The sequence below is a fragment of the Gobio gobio genome, assembly GCF_949357685.1.
Source record: "Gobio gobio genome assembly, chromosome: 13".
Lineage (NCBI taxonomy): Eukaryota > Metazoa > Chordata > Actinopteri > Cypriniformes > Gobionidae > Gobio > Gobio gobio.
Genome location: NC_137106.1, coordinates 9,862,981 through 9,877,236, shown reverse-complemented (window position 1 = coordinate 9,877,236; position 14,256 = coordinate 9,862,981).

Below are 14,256 nucleotides of genomic sequence, written 5' to 3'. Positions count from 1 at the left end.
CAATGAATTCTTGAAGGTTAAGCTTCCATATGCGATCTGAAAACGTGCCAGACTGGACACACTCCGAGAATGACTGCCACGCTTACCTCAGCTCTTCTCTCGTGATGAATGAAATCTGACTCCTGCTGCGTTTGTGCCGTGCCTTTTGTTTGGCTCAATCACACTTTATTGAAAAGACACATTCAGCTTTTAATTGTAGTGTTTATAACTCTAACTTAACGAAATTATCGTATTACTATGAATATCAAAATGACGTTGGGGGCGGTGCCATGATGGGCAAGTGATAACCAGTAGCCGTAGCTTTGGGAGTGGCCTCATTGAGCAGCGAAGCAAGTGCATTCTGGGAGTTGTTGTCTTTCATCCACATGAGACAAAAATACATTTTCTGTCTTTTCTCTGTCTAATAATTTCACATTTCTACTACATAAATGACCCGGTTTTAATACACATTGATCTTCCCAGTGCTGAAGTACCCCTTAAAAAGCTAAAATGTAAAGCATATAATTTGAAAAACTACTTATATTGATTCTTCTATTAAAAGTAGTGTATTATTGGAGCTGTAAATCTGTTTAAATTAAATCAATAAAATGATTAAACTGGATAGAAGTATATAGAAATGGTAATGAACATTACAAATGCTGTCGATTGCATTTAACCTGTAATATTCCTTTAATTTGATAGAAAATGAAAAGTAACATGTGGAAATATATCACCTTATAAAGTGTTACCATGTAGGCTACTTACTGTAGAAACTGTAAATGACGCTTAATTACAAACTAACCCTAAACCTAAACTTAACCCTAAAGGGCCAGATTTAATAAACAGGGCAAATTAGCCCAAGAGCGCAATTCCAAAAAAGGAAAGTTCAGCACATGATCTACTGACAAAGTGCAAATGAAAGAACAGACGCAGCCGGATCATTTCCACATTGACCAAAACAATCTACCCGTTAGCGTCTGGTTTAAGACGTGCTTTTTTTGGCCAGTAAATAATGGCACAAACACCAGTTCACTGAAATCTCAGACTTCTGATTGCAAATGTCTTACAAAATCTGTCCTTAAACTCTAGAGAGAAAAAGAAGCAGAAGAATCCATTTAGACTCAATAATCTCAATGGAGAAATAATTTATATGTACTGTACATTCTTACAGGTGTGTAGTAGTTGTTACAAGTACACAGGAGGCAGACACAGATGTTAACAGGTAAGGGTAGTTTATTAGACCACAGTAGAGCAGGTGTTGTGGAACAGGTGAGTTAACCGGTTGTTGGTAGTTTAGAAGGTGATACGAGAGAGAGTTACTGTCTTTTGTTTTGTAGATGGACGGACGCTGGAGCCTGGAGATCGCTGGAGAACTGAGGGACGGACAGGAACACACCCACACAGCAGACAAGGAACACGGAAGGAGGGAGACAGGTAAGTATCTGTAGAGGAGTCCTTGAGGTAAGTATCTGTAGAGGAGTCCTTGAGGTAAGTATCTGTAGAGGAGTCCTTGAGGTAAGTATCTGTAGAGGAGTCCTTGAGGTAAGCATAGCCTGTAGTATATGCGAACAAGACCAGACGTGGAGTGCTGTGTGGTTGTGAGTCTTATAGTGCTGGTGATGAGTGTGGTGATGAGGTGCAGGTGATGGTGATCAGTTCTCTGGGGAAGGAGTGCGCTGTGATTGGTGGAGGGTGGAACCTGACGTGTCTGTGACAGTAGTAACTAATTAGGCTACATGCAATCTGGATTAAAACAATTAAGCACGTTTTAAAATACTCGTAATCAGACTATAGTTACTTTTTATTGATTACATGATTACATATTATACCCAATGGCAGTAATTGATAATTATAATACATAATTCATCTTTTAGATTTGTAAATTTTCCCTTTCTAAAAAATCTTTCCGCTTATATCCATTCAGGAAGTCTTACAGTTTTGGAATTTCACACACAGATTAGCCGCTCGTCGGGTGGCTAAAATCACACAGAAAAATGTGAGGCCACACAACATCTGACCACTGGATTTAGAGAAATCATTTTGTTATGTTTTCTCAACATTACAAATCTAATCAACTCCTGACAAACACATTAATTATGATTTGAATTATAACTCAGTTATTCATTTCACCTAGACTGGGTAAACCCAGCCCGATCTGACGGCGATTTGATTTCACCCTGCAACCTGTACATATTTCTACTGCTTCTGTTACAAATTTGCGTGGACCAATCACAAACCGGCTTATCCACCTGGCGAGCTAATGGCGGGTTTAACAAAATGACGGATAGAGAAGCGATGGATCGTTGGTCTGATTGGTTGAAGGACTATCCAATTGCGTACAGAGTCATTTGAACTATGCCCGTTGATCCCCCCTCTTGTGGTCTGATTGGTTGAAGGACTATCCAATTGTGTACAGAGTCATTTGAACTATGCCCGTTGATCACGCCTCTTTTGAAGGACTATCCAATTGCGTACAGAGTCATTTGAACTATGCCCGTTGATCACGCCTCTTGTGGTCTGATTGGTTGAAGGACTATCCAATTGCGTACAGTCATTTGAACTATTCCCGTTGATCACGCCTCTAGTGGTCTGATTGGTTGAAGGACTATCCAATTGTGTACAGTCATTTGAACTATGCCCGTTGATCACGCCTCTTGTGGTCTGATTGGTTAAAGGACTATCCAATTGCATACAGAGTCATTTTAACTATGCCCGTTGATCACGCCTCTTGTGGTCTGATTGGTTAAAGGACTATCCAATTGCATACAGAGTCATTTGAACTATGCCCGTTGATCCCCCCTCTTGTGGTCTGATTGGTTGAAGGACTATCCAATTGTGTACAGAGTCATTTGAACTATGCCCGTTGATCACGCCTCTTGTGGTCTGATTGGTTGAAGGACTATCCAATTGCGTACAGTCATTTGAACTATTCCCGTTGATCACGCCTCTAGTGGTCTGATTGGTTGAAGGACTATCCAATTGTGTACAGTCATTTGAACTATGCCCGTTGATCACGCCTCTTGTGGTCTGATTGGTTAAAGGACTATCCAATTGCATACAGAGTCATTTTAACTATGCCCGTTGATCACGCCTCTTGTGGTCTGATTGGTTAAAGGACTATCCAATTGCATACAGAGTCATTTGAACTATGCCCGTTGATCCCCCCTCTTGTGGTCTGATTGGTTGAAGGACTATCCAATTGTGTACAGAGTCATTTGAACTATGCCCGTTGATCACGCCTCTTTTGAAGGACTATCCAAATGCGAACAGAGTCATTTGAACTATGCCCGTTGATCACGCCTCTTGTGGTCTGATTGGTTGAAGGACTATCCAATTGCGTACAGTCATTTGAATTATGCCCGTTGATCACGCCTCTTGTGGTCTGATTGGTTAAAGGACTATCCAATTGCGTACAGAGTCATTTGAACTATTCCCGTTGATCACGTCTCTAGTGGTCTGATTGGTTGAAGGACTATCCAATTGTGTACAGTCATTTGAACTATGCCCGTTGATCACGCCTCTTGTGGTCTGATTGGTTGAAGGACTATCCAAATGCGAACAGAGTCATTTGAACTATGCCCGTTGATCACGCCTCTTGTGGTCTGATTGGTTGAAGGACTATCCAATTGCGTACAGTCATTTGAACTATGCCCGTTGATCACGCCTCTTGTGGTCTGATTGATTGAAGGACTATCCTATTGTGTACAGAGTCATTTGAACTATGCCCGTTGATCCCCCTTCTTGTGGTCTGATTGGTTGAAGGAGTATCCAATTGCGTACAGTCTTTTGAACTATGCCAGTTGATCACGCCTCTTGTGGTCTGATTGGTTGAAGGACTATCCAATTGCGTACAGAGTCATTTGCCCGTTGATCACGCCTCTTGTGGTCTGATTGGTTGAAGGACTATCCAATTGCGTACAGAGTCATTTGAACTATGCCCGTTGATCACGCCTCTTGTGGTCTGATTGGTTGAAGGACTATCCAATTGCGTACAGAATCATTTGAACTATGCCCGTTGATCACGCCTCTTGTGGTCTGATTGGTTGAAGGACTATCTAATTGTGTACAGAGTCATTTGCCCGTTGATCACGCCTCTTGTGGTCTGATTGGTTGAAGGACTATCCAATTGCGTACAGAGTCATTTGAACTATGCCTGTTGATCACGCCTCTTGTGCAGTAGAAAATACAGAGCAGACTCCCCAGACTAATGTTCAATCTTAAAAGTTTGAGATTGGTCTGGGGATAGCCAGACAACATTTAACCATGTATTGCCATGTCTTTGTAAGGCTTTTGTCTTTCAAACTCATTTTTATTATTTTAAAATGATTTTTTTGAATTTTAAATGGTTATGATTTATTTAACTATTAGCATTTCAATCAACTCACAAACCCCAGTCTGGGAAACCCTGACGTATTGTAATTTGTAATGCTCTTCATGTTGTTAATAACAAAGAAAGACATATTACTTCTCTTTGTATTTTTATATCAATATGGTACAATATTATCCTATTCAATTCAATTTACGAATAACGTAAATTACGAATCAGTAATCTACCCAGCACTGTGTATACTGTGTGTCTGTGTCCTGGTAAACCTCACAAAGATGGCAATATCCAAAATCCTTGTCCTTGTGGGGAAATTTTTGATCCCAATGAGGAAAACATCTTATAAATCATACTAAGTTTTCTGTGACGGGTAGGATTAGGGGATAGAATATACAATTTGTACAGATTATAAAAATCATTTGGCCTATGGGAAGTCCCTGTAAACATGGAAACCACTGTGTGTGTGTGTGTGTGTGTGTGTGTGTGTGTGTGTGTGTGTGTGTGTGTGTGTGTGTGTGTGTGTGTGTGTGTGTGTTTATTCCTCGTCCCTGAATACCTTAAGATGAAGCATCATGAGTGTAGAGACTCATAACATGACATTTCAGATCCGAGGTTTGGCCCACACATCTTTGTCCATATTTCTCTCAAGCGCTTTTTTGACCTAATCGTGGAAGAATGGAGAAAAGAGATGGACAGAGAGAGGACTTCAAACAAGAGAATGTTAGGTCAGATGCAGAGCCCTTTCGCTTTAAAGTTCCTCATCTGGCTTTCATTTGTTGAATTCCATGTCTTTTACATGTACTGGCTGCAATTTTCACAAGCTCCCGTATCTGGAGGAGTCACATGATTCCAAGCCTGGCCAAAGAGTTCAGATGGTCCAGGCAATCTTTTTTTTACACCTTCTTTGGGGTCTTATTTAAAGGATACCTCTTAACCCACACACACATGCTGGGTTTCCATGTTTCATGGGGACTTTCCATAGACAAGATTTACTGTACAATCTCCCCTAACCCTAAACATACCCATCACATAAAACTTTCTGCATTTTTACATTTTCAAAAAACATCACTTAGTATGATTTATAAGCTGTTTTCCTCATGGAGACCAAAAAAAAGGCCCTGTCCCTAAGGACAAGGATTTCGGATATTGCCATCTTTGTGTGGATATATAGCACAGGGTTTACCAGGACACACACGCGTTGGTTCTCCATATTTTATGCAGACTTTCCATAGACATAATAATTTTTATATTGTACAAACTGTATATTGCATCCCCTAACCCTAAACCTATCCTTCACAGAAATCTTTCTGCATTTTTACATTTTCAAAAAACAAAATGTAATGATTTATAAGCCCTTTTCCTCATGGGGACCACACACACACACACACACAAACACACACACATTGATATTATAATCAATATTTGAAATAATCAATGTCAAGCTCCTCAATGTATTCTTTGACCACCTCATCTGATGGATGAAGAGTAATTAAGACAGAAAAAGAGAGACTGTATATAAATGTATATTAAAGGAATATTCCATGTTCAGCTCAGTCGACAGCATTTGTGGCATATGTGTTAAACTTTATTTGGTGACACTTTATTTTACAGTGTGTTACATGTAGGTACTATAGTAATAACTATAAATTATGCATAATTACACGCAATTTATCCTAAATTAAACACTAATCCTAACCCTATATTATGTACATGTTGTTAATTATCATTACTCAGTACTTAAATATATAATTACACTCTAACACAGACACCTTAAAATAAAGTGTAACCCTTTATTTTAAGGTGTCCTTATTACAGTGTAATTACACAATTAAGTACTGAGTAATAGACGCAAGAGTGATTGAGACACAGAAAAAGAGAATGTTCAGAGGAAAGCGGGGTGTGAAAAGAACCATTGAGACAGTGTCCAACGAGTGGTGTGTCCAACACCTGCACCGCCTATTCACCCAAGTGTTTACACACTGTCATCCACAATTAATGGCTCTCAGGGGTAGGGCTGCCTGCCCTCTGCTGGGGCCCCAGACCCTTCCTGGGCCCTTATGAGTGCCTAATTGAGCATACCACCCTCCTGATTGAATTAACAGCTTGGTCCCAGGGACCTTCACCCCACCGGAGAGGGGGGGATTTACTCCCTCTGTGCCAGCCCGATGGAGGAAGGGGGGGAAGGAGCAAGGGGTCGAGAGCGCAGAGTTGTCAAAATGTCAGCAAAGCGTGGCCCTTGCTGTTGGCAAAACCATGCTAGAAATGTGAACTGGGGGCATTCAGAGGTCCCGGTCTTCGCGAGGACAGGCCTGCCAGGTGGACGCTGGGTCCTAAGGTTGGATTTAGTCTGCGCGTTTGTAGCCAACAAAATATTGTTTTCCACACACACACACACACACTAAGGACTTTTTTTTTGCCGTGTAACATTATTTTCATTACAATTCAAATATATTTCTCAAGATTTTGTTCAACTTTTTATGAATGCATAAAGGAAAATGGTTGTGTTATACAACAAATCATTTTTTAAGTACAAATATCCCATGTATTCTCAAAATTAATATGAGTCGGAAAGCATAAATAAGTCATTTTAATAAAGCATAAATATTACATTACTTGAAGTAAAAAAAAGGAAAATACAGTTTAAAATTGTACATATTTCATAACTCATGGCGCACCATAGAATATAGCATCGTTTACAGCGAAATTACCCAGACCAATTTGTCCCAGGAACTTTTTTTCCCCCAGACCTGTTGCTGTCTGCGTTTCCATCGCAGTCTAAGGGTGTACTCACACTAGGCACGATTGCCTTGTACCGTGCCCGAGCGCGATTGTCCCCCCTCCCCACTCCCCCGCTGGCCTGCACTCACATTGCACTTAACGTACCGGGCCGGAGCACGCTTAAGTCATTCACGATGCAACTTTTTGTTTTGAAGAAGACAGGAAGAAAAGCGCTTTCGCTAATAGACTGCCTAATACATTTATAATTTATGCCGCGCAGCGATTTTCACTTGATTGCACTGCACATATCAGAAGATACGGAGGCAGCTGACTTTGACGGAGGAATTTGCAGCTTTACCCGCAAACTTCAATTCATGTTCATCAATAAGGTGAGAACCAGAACCATTATAAACCTAAATATAATTGAATTAATTGAAAAGTGTATCCAAGTAGTAATAGTTTGGTGTTTGCTGTTGTAATGTTGATAGTAGCGCGCAGCTGTTCCGTGCTCCAGCACGGTTAGCGCTCACACTGCATGCGAACCGCGCCCGAGTCCAACTGAACCGTGCTCTGGCCCACCTCTTCCAAGCGGGCCAGGGCCGGCTAATCGAGCCGCGCCCGAGCACGGTTCGGATCACTCACACTAGTCAAACAAACCGCGCTTTGGTGGTCAAACGCACTCGGGCACGGTTCAAACTGGCTAGTGTGAGTACACCCTAAAGTACCGTGAAGATTAGGCAAATTAGTCCAGTGACGTAGGACTGCGCGTGAATTTCCAGTTCCCATTGGATTTCATCCTCATTTAAGCTTAATAAAGCCTGAACCTCATCCTCTGTCCTTTTTTAAAAAAAAAAACTCCATTGTTGATTCAAATAGCAAATAGCAACTTTAACTGCACACACCACAACAGACTTTTAAAAATGGTGGTTGAAACGAAATACTGTGCAGAATCAACCAATAAAAAAGCAGCGTGAACTCAACCAATCAGCATGTTCAGCACCCAAGTCCCACCCCCAAAAGTTCCTGAACTTTGAAAAAGTACTGCCTCGCGAGCAGGGACTTTCTCAGGGGAAATTTTTTTACCAGGAACTTCATTTAGACCCTGGTCCCTGCTTGCGGTAGAAACACACTGAGTACCACTCCAAAGTCCCGGGAAAAGTTCCAGCGGTGGAAATGATTAATTCAAAATTATTTAATGTCAACTACTAAAGGCAGTACCACAAATACTACCATGGTATCGCCTACGCTATACTGTTTTGAAGAAATAAATATTCAATAAGGACAATAATTTGATCAAAACTGATAGTAAAGACATTTAAAATGTTACAAAAGTTTTCTATTTCAAATAAATGCAGTTCTTTTGAACATTCTATTAGTTATCAAAGTTAGCAGTTATCAAAGCATCCTATAAAAACATTATTAAGCAGCACGGCTGTTTTCACCACTGATAATAATTCGAAATATTTCTTGTTTTTTGAGCAGCATGCTAGATACAGTATATATAGATAGCACCCGACCTAAAAAGCCTCGTCATCCATCTAAAAATCTCTATGAACAGGAGTGTATTAAAACGCGGATACATCAACTCCTCAACAGTCTCCTCACCTTCCATTGTCAATTGCACTCCTGTTGTGTGTCCTCAATCTGGCAACCCGAGTGAGCATCGAGTCTGAGGAGGAGAGGCAGGGGAAACAATATCCTCCAGTATTTTGAATTTAGATTTTGGATTGCAGTACCCATTTCAACCACTAGCCTTGCATCCGTTTTCAGGCCTTCCCGCTTCGGTCTCTGCAGCGCTGGAAAGATTTTCAAATATTACCGCGGCTCCTGAAGCTCTTGTCTGATCATATCACTTCTTTTTCCAATGATATTCCTCTGACTTTTCCTCTTTTGTAATGTCTCTCAGCCATTTCAACAGTCTTTCTACTCCTCCATGTCAGGATAGAAAACTCAGGATTCAAATGCAAGTACCAATCCTTTATTTAAAGGAATAACTCAGAACGTTCAACAGTGAAAATAGCAGAAGATGCCGTGGTGCAGCTGGTCCTTGACAGCAAGGAATAACTCAGAACGTTCAACAATGAAAGTAACAGAAGAGGTCGTGGTGCAGCTGGTCCTTGGCAGCACAGGGACTACAATGGGCAGATTTCCAGACAGCAGTCCAAACGAGAGATCCACGGTGCAATAATCCTCCGGATCCAGACAGAAACCCGGAAGTCCACAACAGGCAAACTCCAGTCCAGGAACAACAGGAACTCAGGAGACGGAGGGGCAGAAACTGCAATGGACAGAGCGTGAGCACCACACAGAACGATCCGACAATGAAGACCATATATACACACACGCTGACGAGTCGCAGCTGCATTCGATCACTGATTAGTGATCGTTAGTTGCCCAGCAACACATGTGACTGCCACCGACACCACACACACACACACACACACAACACATCAGAACAGAAATTCCACAGACCTGCAAACGTGACACTCCATCATGAGTGTATATGCCTGTAGCAATGTTAAAGGTTCAGGGAAGAAGGAGGCGGGAACCAGGCGAACGTTCAAGAAACTTTAATCATAAGATAAACAAACAACAAAATGTAAGTAAAGCAACAGCCCCTCATGGACGACTGCCACAAAAAAATGAACAAAACACAAAATAAATTCTAGGCCTACTCCTCCTTCACTGTTGTCACTCCTTTTATAATTCTGGAGCTCCTCTGTGAGACGCGCTCCGTTCCCACAGCTCTCAGCCCCGCCCTGCTTGCCACAATGCCCCCAACTGCTGATTGGCTCACGCTCTCTCCTCCCCCATCATGAGTGGAAACGCCCCCTACTGCTGATTGGCTCACGCTCTCTCCTCCCCCATCATGAGTGGAAACGCCCCCTACTGCTGATTGGCTACAAGTGTGTCATGTTTTGCTCGGTCCAATCCACTTTCAACAGCGTTTCTTAGAAATTGCTTACTGCACCTTTAATCACAATTAGACTTTGATTACAGCACCATGTGTATAATCAAAGTTTAAACATGACGATTCTACAAAACCACACCATTACACTGTCAACTTTTCTATATTCCACTATTTATAAGCAGCAATTTAGACATGACATCATGGTTCATGAAGGTCATTCAATCAGCTAATAGTCCTCATAACTGAAATGCAATCCAGATGGAAAAAAACCCTGTTGTGTCTTGATTAAGGCATAGAAACTTTTCCATATGCTATGTCTCCATCCGCTAACCCCAACCAGTTTCATCCCTATACCATGTAACTCACCTCTCTGTGACCCCCAGCACATACCATTGTGAACAGTGAACTGTGCAATGACTATATCTCTCATAAACCCCCCACACCCCCCCACTTTCAGGTCTCATGCCCTCAAATGACAAGGCAGCCTGCACGTTCCCTGATGTCACCCTGTGCTCGCAGCTTTTCTGATGGAGTTCATGGACGGGGCCAATTAAACTCGCACTGTTCTTACACTGGGTCAAAAGTTTAGTGGGTCACCACCACAGACTCCCCCTCCAGTTATCTAATCCTATTCCATGAAAAGTCGCTCCGGACGCTCATGGAATTAAAATGCATCCTGTTTGTTTTAAATTTCATTTAGCACAACTGATAATACAATGTTTTGCTGTTTTTGGATGAATCTCATGACCTCTGTCATGGTTTCTTTCATACTTTCTGGACAGTTTTTTTTTTTAATCGGTGCTACCTGACTAGAGAAAACAGAAAAAAAGGCTGTTGTCTTCCCATTTGCCAAATAGGAAGGAAAACTTCAACACCCATAATGCACTGGGCATTTTGCCATCCAGGGCCACTCCCTCAAGTCTACTATGGATACGCTTGACCAGAGTCAAATACCGCCTTGCTTTAGTAGGAAATACTACTTGGCAAACTTTTAGTCATGAGGATGTCGACATGTATTGTTCGCAGGTGCAAGAATTCAAAGAGAGAAGGTTTAGCAGGTGTGAGTAACTTTGTGTTTCCAGTGAAGGATCCAGCGTGTTGTAGGCAGCGACTAAAAGCTACAAAGAATCGTAAATACGAAGAGAATAATGGAATGGAAAATCTAATAACCCTCAGTGCTTGTAGTCAACGTTTCAAGCTGATGACCATGAACACAGTGTTTTATGCAAAATGGAGGGGAAAAATTTAAGAAATTGCTGTTCTTTCAGTTCCAAAGCAAAATGCTGTCACGTACAGGTAAGAAAGTTGTTTTCATAGAGGCCCATATGGTTTTAACCATACTTTAGTGATGAACCTACTCTTACAATTACTGTTCTGTTAATAACCCTCTGTCAATCCGACTGTCTGTAAGCGGGAATGCAAAAATGAGGAAGTATAATCTGTAGTTTTCACAAAAGCCCTGCTGTCAAAACACATCATCCGGCAGACGTTTGCTAAGAAATAAACGTGAATTACTCCCATGTAACACAGAGAACGAGTAAACATTAATTTAGTACATATAGCTACTATAGGCATTGTAACAATACAAAGCAGGTTGAAAATCTTAAAAGTTACATTTTGAGGACTAGTTAACTCAAAAGTGAAACATTTTTATTTCATGTTATTTCTTTTATAACAAAAAAGTTAATTTCTGAAAAATGTCTGGGTCACATGATATGTTGAATGAAAATCGGTGCTAACAATATATATATATATATATGGGGAGAACAAGTATTTGATACACTGCCGATTTTGCAGGTTTGCCCACTTACAAAGCATGTAGAAGTCTGTAATTTTATCATAGGTACTCTTCAACTGTGAGAGACAGAATCAAAAATCCAGAAAATCACATTGTATCATTTTTAAGTAATTAATTTGCATTTTATTGCATGGCATAAGTATTTGATACATCAGAAAAGCAGAACTTATTTGGTACAGAAACCTTTGTTTGCTATTACAGAGATCATACGTTTCCTGTAGTTCTTGACCAGGTTTGCACACACTGCAGCAGGGATTCTGGCCCACTCCTCCATACAGACCTTCTCCAGATCCTTCAGGTTTGTGGGGCTGTCGCTGGGCAATACGGACTTTCAGCTGCCTCCAAAGACTTTCTATCGGGTTCAGGTCTGGCAACCCATCTTCAATGCTCTTACTGAGGGAAGGAGGTTGTTGGCCAAGATCTTGTGATACATGTTTCCACCTCCATGCTTCACGGTTGGGATGGTGTTCTTGGGGTTGCATTCATCCTTCTTCTTCCTCCAAACACGGCGAGTGGAGTTTAGACCAAAAAGCTCTATTTGTCTCATCAGACCACATGACCTTCTCCCATTCCTCCTCTGGATCATCCAGATGGTCATTGGCAAACTTCAGACGGGCCTGGACAAGCGCTGGCTTGAGCAGGGGGACCTTGCGTGCGCTGCAGGATTTTAATCCATGACGGCGTAGTGTGTTACTAATGGTTTTCTTTGAGACTGTGGTCCCAGCTCTCTTCAGGTCATTGGCCAGGTCCTGCCGTGTAGTTCTGGGCTGATCCCTCACCTTCCTCATGATCATTGATGCCCCACTAGGTGAGATCTTGCATGGCGCCCCAGACCGAGGGAGATTGACTGTCATCTTGAACTTCTTCTATTTTCTAATAATTGTGCCAACAGTTGTTGCCTTCTCACCAAGCTGCTTACCTTTTGTGCTATAGCCCTTCCCAGCCTTGTGCAGGTCGACAATTTTATCCCTGATGTCCTTACACAGCTCTCTGGTCTTGGCCATTGTGGAGAGGTTGGAGTCTGTTTGATTGAGTGTGTGGACAGGTGGATTTTATACAGGTAAGTGGAGAACAGGAGGGCTTCTTAAAGAAAAAACTTTAAGAAAAAACAGGTCTGTGAGAGCCAGAATTCTCCAGAGGTTGGTAGTGATCAAATAATTATGTCATGCAATAAAATGCAAATTAATTACTTAAAAATCATACAATGTGATTTTCTGGATTCCGTCTCTCACAGTTGAAGTGTACCTATGATAAAAATTACAGACTTCTACATGCTTTGTAAGTAGGAAAACCTGCAAAATCGGCAGTGTATCAAATACTTGTTCTCCCCTCCCCACTGTATATATAAATTAATATATATATATATATATATATATATATATATATATATATATATATATATATATATATATATATATATATATATATATATATATATATATATATATATATATATATATATATATATATATATATATATATATATATATATATATATATATATATATATATATATATATATATATATATATATATATATATATATATATATATATATATATATTGTGCTTTATTTACAGTATTTGATCGTCATATTACTAGTTGTCAAAAATATGAATTGTGCATCCTCACATACAAAAGGTCACTGCAGTAGGCCTACTATTGCAGTTTCTGTTTTTTACACAACGACAACACAATTATAGCCTACAATATAATATAATGGACATTCATGAAAGCATATGAGTGGAAAGTTATTTTCATTGGCCGTCTTACAAGTATATGATTAAATACTTGGACGTTTGTTTTGACAAAGCTGTAGAGCAACCACTAATCATCTTCACTTCATCCATCTCTGTTTGATTTCTCAGCTTTCCCCTGCTCTACGACCAGCAGGTCGTGTGTTATCTTCTCATCTTCCATCTATTAAAGAGATTTATAGATTTTACAATAAGCTTACACTGCGAGCTAACATGAACATGTTTATAAACTAACATTAACAAAGGTTAATAAATGCTGTAAAAAATATTGCTCATTGTTAGTTTTAAGTTAATGCAGTAAATGTTAACAGAGGATTGTATTAGATAAACTATCTAACCAAGCAGCATTCAACTTTCAAGCAAAACATTTGAAATAATAAAACAATGCAGATGCTTTTCAAAGACATTTGGACACTTTGGATTTCCTCAGGCACATTATCTTTGTGCATAGTGCGCCCTCTAGTGTATACATATACTTATTACAGCATTGAACAGTGCCGCTGTCAGAACCCCTTTTCTCCAAAATAATCACTGCTGAATTCATGTGAAGTAGCATTTGAAAAATATTTTTTTATTTTTTAATAATTACAGGCTAATATTAATCAAAAAAAATATATTTTTAGCATTAAGCTACTATTAACGTTACATATCTATATCCATTTCAAGTCCGAGTTTAAAGTGTCAACAACAGCAATATGCATACATAAAATTACACATGGCCATCCATCATGACAGCATCGCAGAATCACTCGTGCTCCGTTCATATGGT